Source organism: Ricinus communis, chromosome 8 (genome assembly GCF_019578655.1).
Source record: "Ricinus communis isolate WT05 ecotype wild-type chromosome 8, ASM1957865v1, whole genome shotgun sequence".
Lineage (NCBI taxonomy): Eukaryota > Viridiplantae > Streptophyta > Magnoliopsida > Malpighiales > Euphorbiaceae > Ricinus > Ricinus communis.
Genome location: NC_063263.1, coordinates 8,262,614 through 8,274,055, shown reverse-complemented (window position 1 = coordinate 8,274,055; position 11,442 = coordinate 8,262,614).

Below are 11,442 nucleotides of genomic sequence, written 5' to 3'. Positions count from 1 at the left end.
GAGAAACAGAAATGTTCTATGGATTGTTCAGTTGATTGATGTCCATTGAAGGTGCAGACTAATGGTGCAGACACATTAGCTGTCCTTAATTCATTCCTGTACTGCAGGGCCCGTTTTAGTTCTTCTGTGATTGGTGGAGGAGCAAGATGTAAAGGACTATCAAGCGTTCTCCAATAGTGACAGATATTTTGAGTTGCATAGGTGTCTTCTGATAGTCGGAGATAGGGCCTGTGTAATATGAAAATAGCATGGTATTCCGAAGCTCTGGAATTATTGTCTGAGAATAACTGGTGCCCATGAATAAGTTTAAGGAGATCTCCTGTCCATTGGTATGGAGTCTTGAACCAGGTAAGGAATCTCCATGGATAAGACCCCGAGTTAGCTTCATTATTAAAGAAGTGTAAGAGATTCATAATAGGCACCTCTATAGCATGATGACAGACTGTAGATAGGCACCATAGAAACCATAACTCACTTTCATGCTTTGGATGTTCAGGAGATAAGTGGTAAATCAAACACCAAGGGTAGTCTAGAAAGAAGAAGTTGGGTTGGATTGGGAGTGAGAAGATTTGTTGAAAAGTTGCCAAATAATGGAACATCATGTTTCTGGCAAAGTCTGTGACTTGTTTGGTTGTAAGGTTGTTGGGAAGGTCTGGTGGTGAAGGAGGTTGCAGGTTGGATCTGAAGGATGAGGAGGCCATAAAGATTATGGGAAGATTTATTGTAGAGGTGAGAAGAACTATAGGGTACGATTCCGAGGCTTAGAAAGTCCGGATAAGAAATCCGGGATTAGGTTTCTTATCCCTTTTATATGCTCAACCTTAAAGTCATACCGAACCATGATTTTAATCGCAATAGTTGGGGCTCGGGGCAAGGTCTTCCGGTTGGATTCAAGAATCTTGGGAAGGAAGAGTTGTCCATCCGAACCGGAAGTCTTTGTCAATCGGGAAGAATTCAAACTTTTTATCCCGTACTTGACGCTGAATTTCCTTGTAGGTTGTGTGATAATGTTTTTCCAAGAGGAAAACTGACCCGATGCATATCCACACAGTTGTTCTTTGTCGTGGAGCTTTTCTAGGAGGATGGCCCCCATGCATAGTCAGGATGCATCTGTTTGGAGAATAAGTTCTCCTACTGACGGGATTGTAAGAGGTGGCGGATTGTGGGCCGACTCTTTTAATTTTTCTGACAATTGTTGTTTGTTCCGCTCCCATGGGGTTCTTTGAGCATCTTTGAGAGGTGGCACGTGTAACTAGACAGTGTGGAATGGCCTCTCGAACATAATTCGGGGATTCCAAGGAACTGTTGAATTTGTTTTCTTTGATAAATTTTCTTCCCGGGAAAATTATCAAGTTCCTTTGTCAGTGGGGACCATATGTATCGGCCATTCTTGAAATGCATTCCAAGAAATTCAATTTCTCGTTGGCCATTAAAGCTCTTCTTTTCGGATAGCATAATGCCATATTTTTGGATGATGGCAAGGAAATTTGTAACAGTTGGTGATGGTCCTCTCATTTCCGAAATAGAAGGATGTCGTCGATATAGATCAAAGAAGAGTAAAGGATAGGCCCAAAATCTCAATCATTGTCTTCCCGGAATTGAGATGGGGCCGTCTTGAGCCCAAAAGGCATAACGGTCAACGGTATTGGGCATTAGGGATACAAAACGCAGTTTTGTATCTCTGTCGATACCGAGTTGCCAAAAGCCCGCCTTTAGGTCAAATTTGGAATAATCTTGGGCCTTTTGGATGTGGACCTTGAGATTTGAGATTCGAGGGAGAGGGAATTTGTTGTCTTGAAGGAAATGGTTTAAAGGTTTGTAGTCTATGACAAGCCTCTTTTTCCTCGGATTCTTTCGGACCTTTTCTCCACATAAAAGGCTTGGCAAGCCCATTGTGAAGTAGTGGGCTCAATTAAACCCCTCGCATGTGATGTCGGGCATTCGATCGGGCAAGGGCTAGGTCATGGGAGACATTCCCATGTGTGTGGCTTTAGTAGGGTTAATGTCTTCATTAAGTTTGAAGGGAGGCCGATATAGAATTGTGGATTTTCCACGGAGGAAGAGGATGTTGGAAATGTGAATGGGATTCCGGAAGGAATTTTTCCCGTGTATGAAAGGAATGGAGGAATAGTATTCGTCACGAAATGATTTGAAGTTTCGGTGTATGACCTAAACTGTCTTTTGAACTTTATACCGGTTGGAAGGATTTGGAGCTTTTGAGCTTGGTGATAAACATCAAATCCTATCGAATATCCTTGCTTGGAAGATCTGAACCAATGATGTGTGTCCACACAACGCAATCGGGAAAGAACCTGAATTCGATCTTACATCTTGTAATCGAGTAGTTTTGAAGGTTTGACCATTGGCTGCCCTGAAGAACTGATCATGGGGCTTCCAATACTCTGATGGGAGAACCATTGGGTTCATCATGCTTCTTTGAGCTCCAGTGTCAAAGAAAGCTATTCACCGAACAGGCTTGGAGTATTTTGAGGACGGTATCTGTATGGGAATATATGGGACTGGAGGAGGTTTTATAGTAAATTGAAAAGTTTCAGGAGGTGGAGGAGAAACAAAGAAAGAAGATAATAGGGTTGGAGAAAGAGGATATTGTATTGCATCTTCCAGAATATCCTTCTGACTTTCTTCATTCGGACCAATCATCGGGATTGGTATTTCACTATCATCCCGAATCAAGAAGATTCTTGTGAAGACTCATGGAGTCCGAGAACTCCATTCTAACCCAAATAAGCTTTCTGGGGTAAGATCTTCTTGCTCTGAAAGTAGGGATTCTATTTCTTCTTCGAAAGAGTCTGCAAGAGATAAGGACATGCTAACTTGTTGTATCATCCTTGCTGACTTTTCTGGATTCCTGGGACAATTTTTCGCATAATGTCCCTTCCTTTTGCAGATGAAACATCTATCGGACTTGTACCCCGGTTCCGCTTTTACGGAAGTATTTAAATCTCTTTGGGTTCTTTTCCCGAACTTCTTGTTGCGTGTATTTCCGGAAATGATGTCCGGATTTCTTCTTGTGATTTGTGGGTTGGTGGCTTTGCACTTGATCTTTAGGTGGTTTTTGTTGCAAGCCTTTTGGACAATCAAGTCCCTTTGAGACAACCTTTTGAATAATTCCTGCTGATCACGTTCTTAATGGAAGAGAGTGTGAATTGCCGATTTCTCCAAGTGTAATAGAGGTGGTCTTTTGTATCGCAATCATATTGTTAACCTCAGGTTGTATCTCATCCGGTGAGAGGTGATGAAGGTATACTTTAGTGTATCATCACCATCATGTCCTCCAATGACATAGTAGAGCTTGGACATAGCCGAATAATGCTTTTCCGGATCCTTCATCTTGAATGAGCGGCATTTTCGATCAAAGAACTCTTGTTTCGCCTTATGACAAGGTCATAACTTCCAAGGAAACTGGTTATGGAGGATCGTTCACGATGGAGTCGGCAGAGTGACAAATTGAAGCCTAGTGTATTCAGTCGACCGAAACCAATCTCTTAAGCTCCGGTAAACCTTGTGACAAATTCGGCAAGGACTTTTTTGAGTGTGGCCCTTCAAGGGTCATCCGAAGATCAATCCATGCCAAGAATTCGAAGCTTATCCTTCCATTTTGATGGTGGCAAGTCATCAAAAGTGAACCAAGGTCCTGTACGGCTTTGGCCTTGGGTTTGGAGCTCCAGTGGGAGCAAAGAATGACCGAGCATCTTCATCTTCGTTCTACTACTCGGATCAGTGTTCATGAGAATTTCAGTGATGTCCGCCATCTCTCGAATCCAAGAAGATTCCGAATCATACGGACCGATGAGAGATTGCTCTGGAAATTTGTCTTTAGGGGCTAGAGGAGGAGAGGATTTCTTTTCTTTGGGTTTCTGTGTTTTTGGGTAAAGGTGAGAAAATGTGCCAAAGGGCTGATAAAGGGTTTCTTGTGGTTGTTCACGGTTGTGAAAGAAAAGGGAAAGAAGAAAAGTATGAAGGAGTAATAGCCGGGTGAGGTTGGTATGAATGTTGGAATTTGGTCTTTCCGGAGATCATTTTCAATTTGATCTATTTGCTTCTTGACGGGAAATCTCCTTTGCTTTTGCATGAAAGAGGGGGTAATCGGTGAGGTATCCGGAGTTCTTTGTCCAGAGCTTGATACTTTCTTGTCAAGGATGATTGCAAGACTTCTTGTGAAAAGTATCCGACTTGTGATCCATGTTTTGAACCAAGTGCGGGCTTGATCCAATTTGCCATCTATCTTCTTCAAGTAAGTGTTTTGGACAATAGAATTAGATGTCCGCTGATTGAGAACTTCTTGAGGGGGTGTCAGTTCTAAGTTTCCGAAGGTGAAACTGTAGGAAGGATTTCGGATCTTTTGTTCTCTGTTTTTCCCAAGGGAGGGAAATCCTCCGGTTGTAACATGAAACATTCTTGAACCAAGCGGAGATGAAGTAGGTCCAAAGTTCGTGGCGTTGTTATACGACGGCGTTTTGTACCTCACAAAACCGGGCACCGGTTTCAACCTATAAACCTTTGGATCCGACTCGATCTCCATTCGCAAGTTCGCAGGAAGGGGTTTGCCATATTCAATGTTGAGTTGTGCCATAATTTCTTTGAACTCATCATAAGAAAGCGTCAATGACCGTTTTTCCTTCTCCGGCAAGAAACTCAATTGCCTCGTCGAACATTGGCGGTGGCTTTTATTCTCTTCCGGGAACCATCCGGATCTCGATCATCCGGCTTAGGATGAATCTCCGAACAAGAAGTATCCAGAGACATCCTTTTCTGATTCTTCACGTGATGCCGAAAACAGGTTCAAGATAATCCATGTCATCATGACATAGGCACTGGCTTGCACATTTCGGGGCTACATCCCGGACAAAGTGTCCTCGACTCAGGCAAGATAAATCTGGTTGCCGGATGCTTGAAAGGAGTGAATAGGGACCTTCTCCCTAGGCCGTGATACTGGTTGTATCATTGATGCTTGGAAAATTAGCCGGGAAGATTCCTCAGTTCTTGTAAAGATCGTCTTAACAGTCCCATCCTTTTGCTGTATAAAGAGGGGATCTGTGGCTTGAACTGGTTTTGATTGAGATGCCTGGAGCTTCTCATAATTTGTTACCCACTCAATAGGAATTAGTTTCGAATCTTCCTTTCAAGTCGCCGAGGAGCTTGAACTATTGTAGGGTTTGACGAATCGGCCATGATGTACAAAGCATCCGATGAGGCTTGGAAGCACAGGATCTGCAGGTTAAGTGCATGATCCTGCAATCGATAAACGATCTGATGGTGAAGAGTCGCTGAGAGAGCATTTTCAACTTGACTAGCTCCCGTGATTTGGACTTGTACTTTTAAGGCAGTGGATAGATAAGGATCACTCAAAGAGAGGTTAAAGTTTGGAAAGAAAGTCAAAACAACACTACCAGTGTTGAGTGTTGTGACTATTGTCCCAATCACTGCATGCTCGTACTTGAGGTAACGAGTGTCCAAAAGCGACATCCGTGCTGTAACAGGCAATCCCATCCTTCCATGATAGGAAAGGACAAGTCTCACAGCTCCGAGATGGAGATGAGAATAGCCTTGCTTCCGCCATTGTTCTATGAAAGAGGTGGGGATTTCTAGTAACATAACGCTCTTCGAAGTAGCAGAAGTGAACACCGAGAAAGTGAGGAGGATTGAACATATTCTTTTATGGTGAGGGGTTTTTGTGGATGATTTGGTTAAAGGTTTTCTAACAAAGTTTTGTTTCTTGAATATGTTGTAAGGGTTGATGATAGGTACTAGAGTATCTTCTATCCCATACGTTATCGGAAATATGGGAGATCTCAACAAGATGATCTATCTTGTTAGATATGGTTTTCTTACAAGAGGAGATAATTGAAGGGTAGAAGTATGAGAGGTAATCTCGGTTGACATGGTGTTTAGGTTTTCTCCGCTATCACCAAGGCTCCGATACCAAAAGGGAGCCGAGAGTCATTCATGGCATAATCCTCATGTCAGAAACTCAAAGCATGGATGATCCTCAAGTTAAGACACAAGGCCTCTTGCCATGGGGGTCTTTCTACTCTTTTGGATCTTTAAATTCATATTCCGATAACGCATGTGATAGAAGATACTCTAGTACCTATCATCAACCCTTACAACATATTCAAGAAACAAAACTTTGTTAGAAAAACCTTTAACCAAATCATCCACAAAAACCCCTCACCATAAAAGAATATGTTCAATCCTCCTCACTTTCTCGTTGTTCACTTACCGCTACTTCTCAAGAGCGATGTTACTTTAGAAATCCCCACCTCTTCATAGAACAACGGCGAAGTAAGGCTATTCTCATCTCCATCCTGAGTCGAGACTTGTCCTTTCCTATCATGGAAGGATGGGATTGCCCACATAAAGACGGATGTCGCTTTTGGACACTCGCTACCTCAAGTACGAAAGCATGCAGTGATCGGGGACAATAGTCACAACACTCAACACCGGTAGTGTTGTTTTGACTTTCTTCCAAACTTTAACCTCTCTTCGAGTGATCCTTATCTATCCAACGCCTTAAAAGTACAAGTCCAAATCACGGAGCTAGTCAAGTTGAAAATGCTCTCTCAAACACTCTTCACCATCGATCGTTTATCGACTGCGGATCATGCACTTAACCCTGCAGATCCCGTGCTTCCAAGCCTCATCGGGATGCTTTGTACATCATGGCCGATTCCGGTCAAACCCCTACAATAGTTCAAGCCCTCACAGCCTTGAAAAGGAAGATTTACGTAAACTAATTCCTATTGAGTGGGTAACAAATTATGAGAAGCTCCAAGCATCTCAATCAAAACCAGTTCAAGCCACAGATCCCCTCTTTATACAAAGAAAAGGATGGGATCATAAGACGATCTTTACAAGAACCGAGGAATCTTCCTCAAAGACCGCCAATTTTCCAAGCATCAATGATACAACCAGATCACGGCCTAGGGAGAAGGTCCCTATTCACTCCTTTCAAGCATCTGGCAACCAGATTTATGCTGCACAAGTCAGAGGACACTTTGTCTGGGATGTAGCCCCAGAAATGTGCAAGCCAGAGTGCCTATGTCATGATGACATGGATTATGTCAACTCGCCAGCATCAATGTAAGAATCCGAAAAGGATGTCTCCGGATACTTCTTGTTCGGAGATTCATCCTAAGCCGGATGATCGAGATCCAGATGGTTCCCAGAAAGAGAATAACAAAGCCACTGCCAATGTTCGACGAGGCAATTGAGTTTCTTGCCAGAGAAGGAAAAACGGTCATTGACGTTTCTTATGATGAGTTCAAAGAAATTATGGCACAACTCAACATTGAATATGGCAAACCCCTTCCGCGAACTTGCGAATGGAGATCGAGTCGGATCCAAAGGTTTATAGGTCGGAACCCTTTTAGATCCGCCTGGGCTTTGTACGTGAGGTACAAAACGCCAACAGTATAACAACGCCACGAACTTTGGACCTACTTCATCTCCTCACAATCAGATCAGCCAGACAACCCTTGGTTCAAGAATGTTTCATGTTACAACCAGAGGATTTCCCTCCCTTGGGAAAAACAGAGAACAAAAGATCCGAAATCCTTCCTACACGGATTTCACCTTCCGAAACTTAGAACCACGACACCCCCCTCAAGAAGTTCTCAACCGCGACATCTAATTCTATTGTCCAAAACACTTACTTGAAGAAGATAGATGGCAAATTGGATCAAGCCCCGCACTTGGTTCAAAACATGGATCACAAGTCGGATACTTTTCACAAGAAGTCTTCAGAATCAGACTCATCCTCGACAAAGAAAGTATCAAGCTCCGGACAAAGAACTCCGGATACCTCACCGATTACCCCTCTTTCATGCAAAAGCAAAAGGAGATTTCCTACCGAAGAAGCAAATAGATCAAATTGAAAATGATCTCCTGAAGACCAGTCACGTAATTCCAACATTCATATCGGCAATTTCAACCTCATCTAGCTATTACTCCTTCATACTTTTCTTCTTTCCCTTTCTTTCACAACCGGAACAACCACAAGAAACCCTTTATCAGCCCTTTGGCACATTTTCTCACCTTTACCCAAAAACACGTAAACCCAAAGAAAGAAATCCTCTCCTCCTCTAGCCCCTAAAGACAAATTTCCAGCAATCTCATCATCCGTATGATTCGGAATCTTCTTCTGATTCGAGATGGCGATATCATCGAAATTCATGAACACTTCGCCACCGATCCTACCCGTAAGTAGTAGAACCCGAAGATGAAGATGCTCGGGCCATTCTTTGCTCCCACTGGAGCTCCAAACCCAAGGCCAAAGCCGCCTAGCACAGACCTTGGTTCACTTTTGATGACTTGCCACCATCAAATGGAAGGATAAGCTTCAATTCTTGGCATGGATTGATCTTCGGATGACCCTTGAAGGGCCACACTCAAAAAAGTCCTTACCGAATTTGTCACAAGGTTTACCTAAGGCTTAAGAGATTGGTTTCAGTCACCGAATACACTAGGCTTCAATTTGTCACTCACCGACTCCATCAGCAGAACGATCCTCCATAACCAGTTTCCTTGGAAGTTATGACCTTGTCATGTTAGGCAGAAATAAGAGTTCTTTGATCGAAATGCCGCTCATTCAAGATGAAGGATCCGGAAAAGCATTATTCGGCCATGTCCAAGCTCTACTATGTCATTGGAGGACATGATGGTGATGATACACTAAAGTATACCTTCATCACCTCTCTACCGGATGAGATACAACCCGAGGTTAACAATATGATCATGCTACAAAAGACCAAATACCTCTATTACACTTGGAGAATCGGCAATTCACACTCTCTTCCATTAAGAGACTGTGATCAACAGGAATTATTCAAAAGGTTGTCTCAAAGGGACTTGATTGTCCAAAAGGCTTGCAACAAAACCACCTAAAGATCAAGTGCAAAGCCACCAATCAAGGCTCAGACAAATCACAAGAAGAAATCCGGACATCATTTCCGAAATACACGCTAGCAACAAGAAGTTCAGGAAAAGAACCCAAAGAGATTTAAATACCCGAAAAACGGAACCAGGGGTACAAGTCCGATAGATGTTTCATCCGCAAAAGGAAGGGACATTATGCGAAAATTGTCCCAGGAATCCAGAAAAGTCAGCAAGGATGATACAACAAGTTAGCATGTCCTTATCTCTGCAGACTCTTTCAAGAAGAAATAGAATCCCTACTTTCAGAGCAAGAAGATCTTACCCCGTAAAGCTTATTTGGGTTAGAATGGAGTTCTCGGACTCCACGTAGTCTTCACAAGAATCTTCTTGATTCGAGATGATAGTGAAATACCAATCCCGATGATTGGTCCGAATGAAGAAAGTCGGAAGGATATTCGGAAGATGCAATACAATATCCTCTTTCTCCAACCCTATTATCTTCTTTCTTTGTTTCTCCTCCACCTCCGAAACTTTTCAATTTACTATAAAACTACGTGCCTCAAAATACTCCAAGCCTGTTCCAAGAATAGCTTTCTTTGACACTGAGCTCAAAGAAGCATGATGAACCCAATGGTTCTCCCATCGAGTATTGGAAGCCCCATGATCGTTCTTCAGGCGCCCAATGGTCAAACCTTCAAAACTACTCCGATTACAAGAAGATCTGAATAGCTCGATTGCGCTGTGCGACACATCATTGGTTCAGATCTTCCAAGCAAGGATATTCGATAGGATTTGATGTTTATCACCAAGCTCAAAAGCTCCAAATCCTTCCAACCGGTATAAAGTTCAAAAGACAGTTTAGGTCATACACCAAACTTCAACTACGACGAATACTATTCCTCCATTCCTTTCATACACGGAAAAATTCCTTCACCGGCCCGTAATCCCATTCACATTTCCAACATCCTTCTCCTCGCGTGGAAAATCCACAACCCTATATCACCCCTTCAAACTTAATGAAGACATTAACCCTACTAAAGCCACACACATGGGAATGTCTCCCATGCGAAGCCTCCGCCCGATCGTAATGCCTCGACATCATATATTACAGGTTTAATTGAGCCCACTACTTCACAATGGGCTTGCCAAGCCTTTTATGTGGAGAAAAGGTCCGAAAGAATCCGAGGAAAAGAGAGCTTGTCATAGACTACAAACCTTTAAACCATTTCCTTCAAGACAACAAATTCCCTCTCCCTCTAATCTCGAATCTCAAGGTCCACATCCAAAAGGCCCAAGATTATTCCAAATTTGACCTAAAGGGTGCTTGCATAGAGATACAAACCAATTTGATCCCTAATGCCCAATACCAAGGATGTTATGCCTTTTGGCTCAAGACGGCCCCATCTCAATTCCAAGACAATGATTGAGATTTTGGGCCTATCCTTTACTCTTCTTTGATCTATATCGACGACATCCTTCTATTTTTAAAATGCTAGAGGACCATCACCAATCACATACAGCCTTCGCCATCATCCAAAAATATGGCATTATGCTATCCGAAAAGAAGAAGCTTATAGACCTTGAGAAATTGAATTTCTTGGAATGCATTTCAAGAATGGCCAGTACACATATGGTCCCCACTGACAAAGGAACTTGATAATTTTCCTAAGAAAATTTATCAAAGAAACAAATTCAACAGCCTTGGAATCCTGAATTATGTTCGAGAGGCCATTCCACACCGTCTAGTTACACGTACACCTCTCAAAGATGCTCAAAGAACCCCCATGGAGCGAGAACGGAACAAAACAACAATAAAATTAAAAGAGTGCTGCCCACAACAACCGCCTCAATCCCGCCGCAGAGAACTTATTCTCCAAACAGATGCATCCGACTACATGGGGGCCATCCTCCTAGAAAAGCTCCACGATAAAGAACAACTGTGGATATGCATCGGGTCAGTTTTCCTCTCGGAAAAACATTATCACACAACCTACAAGGAAATTCGCAACAAGTACGGGATAAAAAGTTTGAATTCTTCCCGATTGACAAAGACTTCCCGGTTCGGATGGACAACTCTTCCTTCCCCAAGATTCTTGAATCCAACCGGAAGACCTTACCGAGCCCCAACTATCGCGATTAAAATCATGGTTCAGCAGTATGACTTTAAGGTTGAGATATAAAAGGGATAAGAAACCTAATCCCGGATTTCTTATCCGGACTTTCTAAGCCTCGAATCACCCTATAGTTCTTCTCACCTCTACAATAAATCTTCCCATAATCTTTATGGCCTCCTCATCCTTCAGATCCAACTGCAACCTCCTTCACCACCGGACCTTCCCAACAACCTTACAACCAAACAAGTCACGGACTTTGCCGGAAACATGATGTTCCATTATTTGGCAACTTTTCAACAAATCTTCTCACTCCCAATCCAACCCAACTTCTTCTTTCTAGACTACCCTTGGTGTTTGATTTACCACTTATCTCCGAACATCCAAAGCATGAAAGTGAGTTATGGTTTCTATGGTGCCTATCTACGATCAT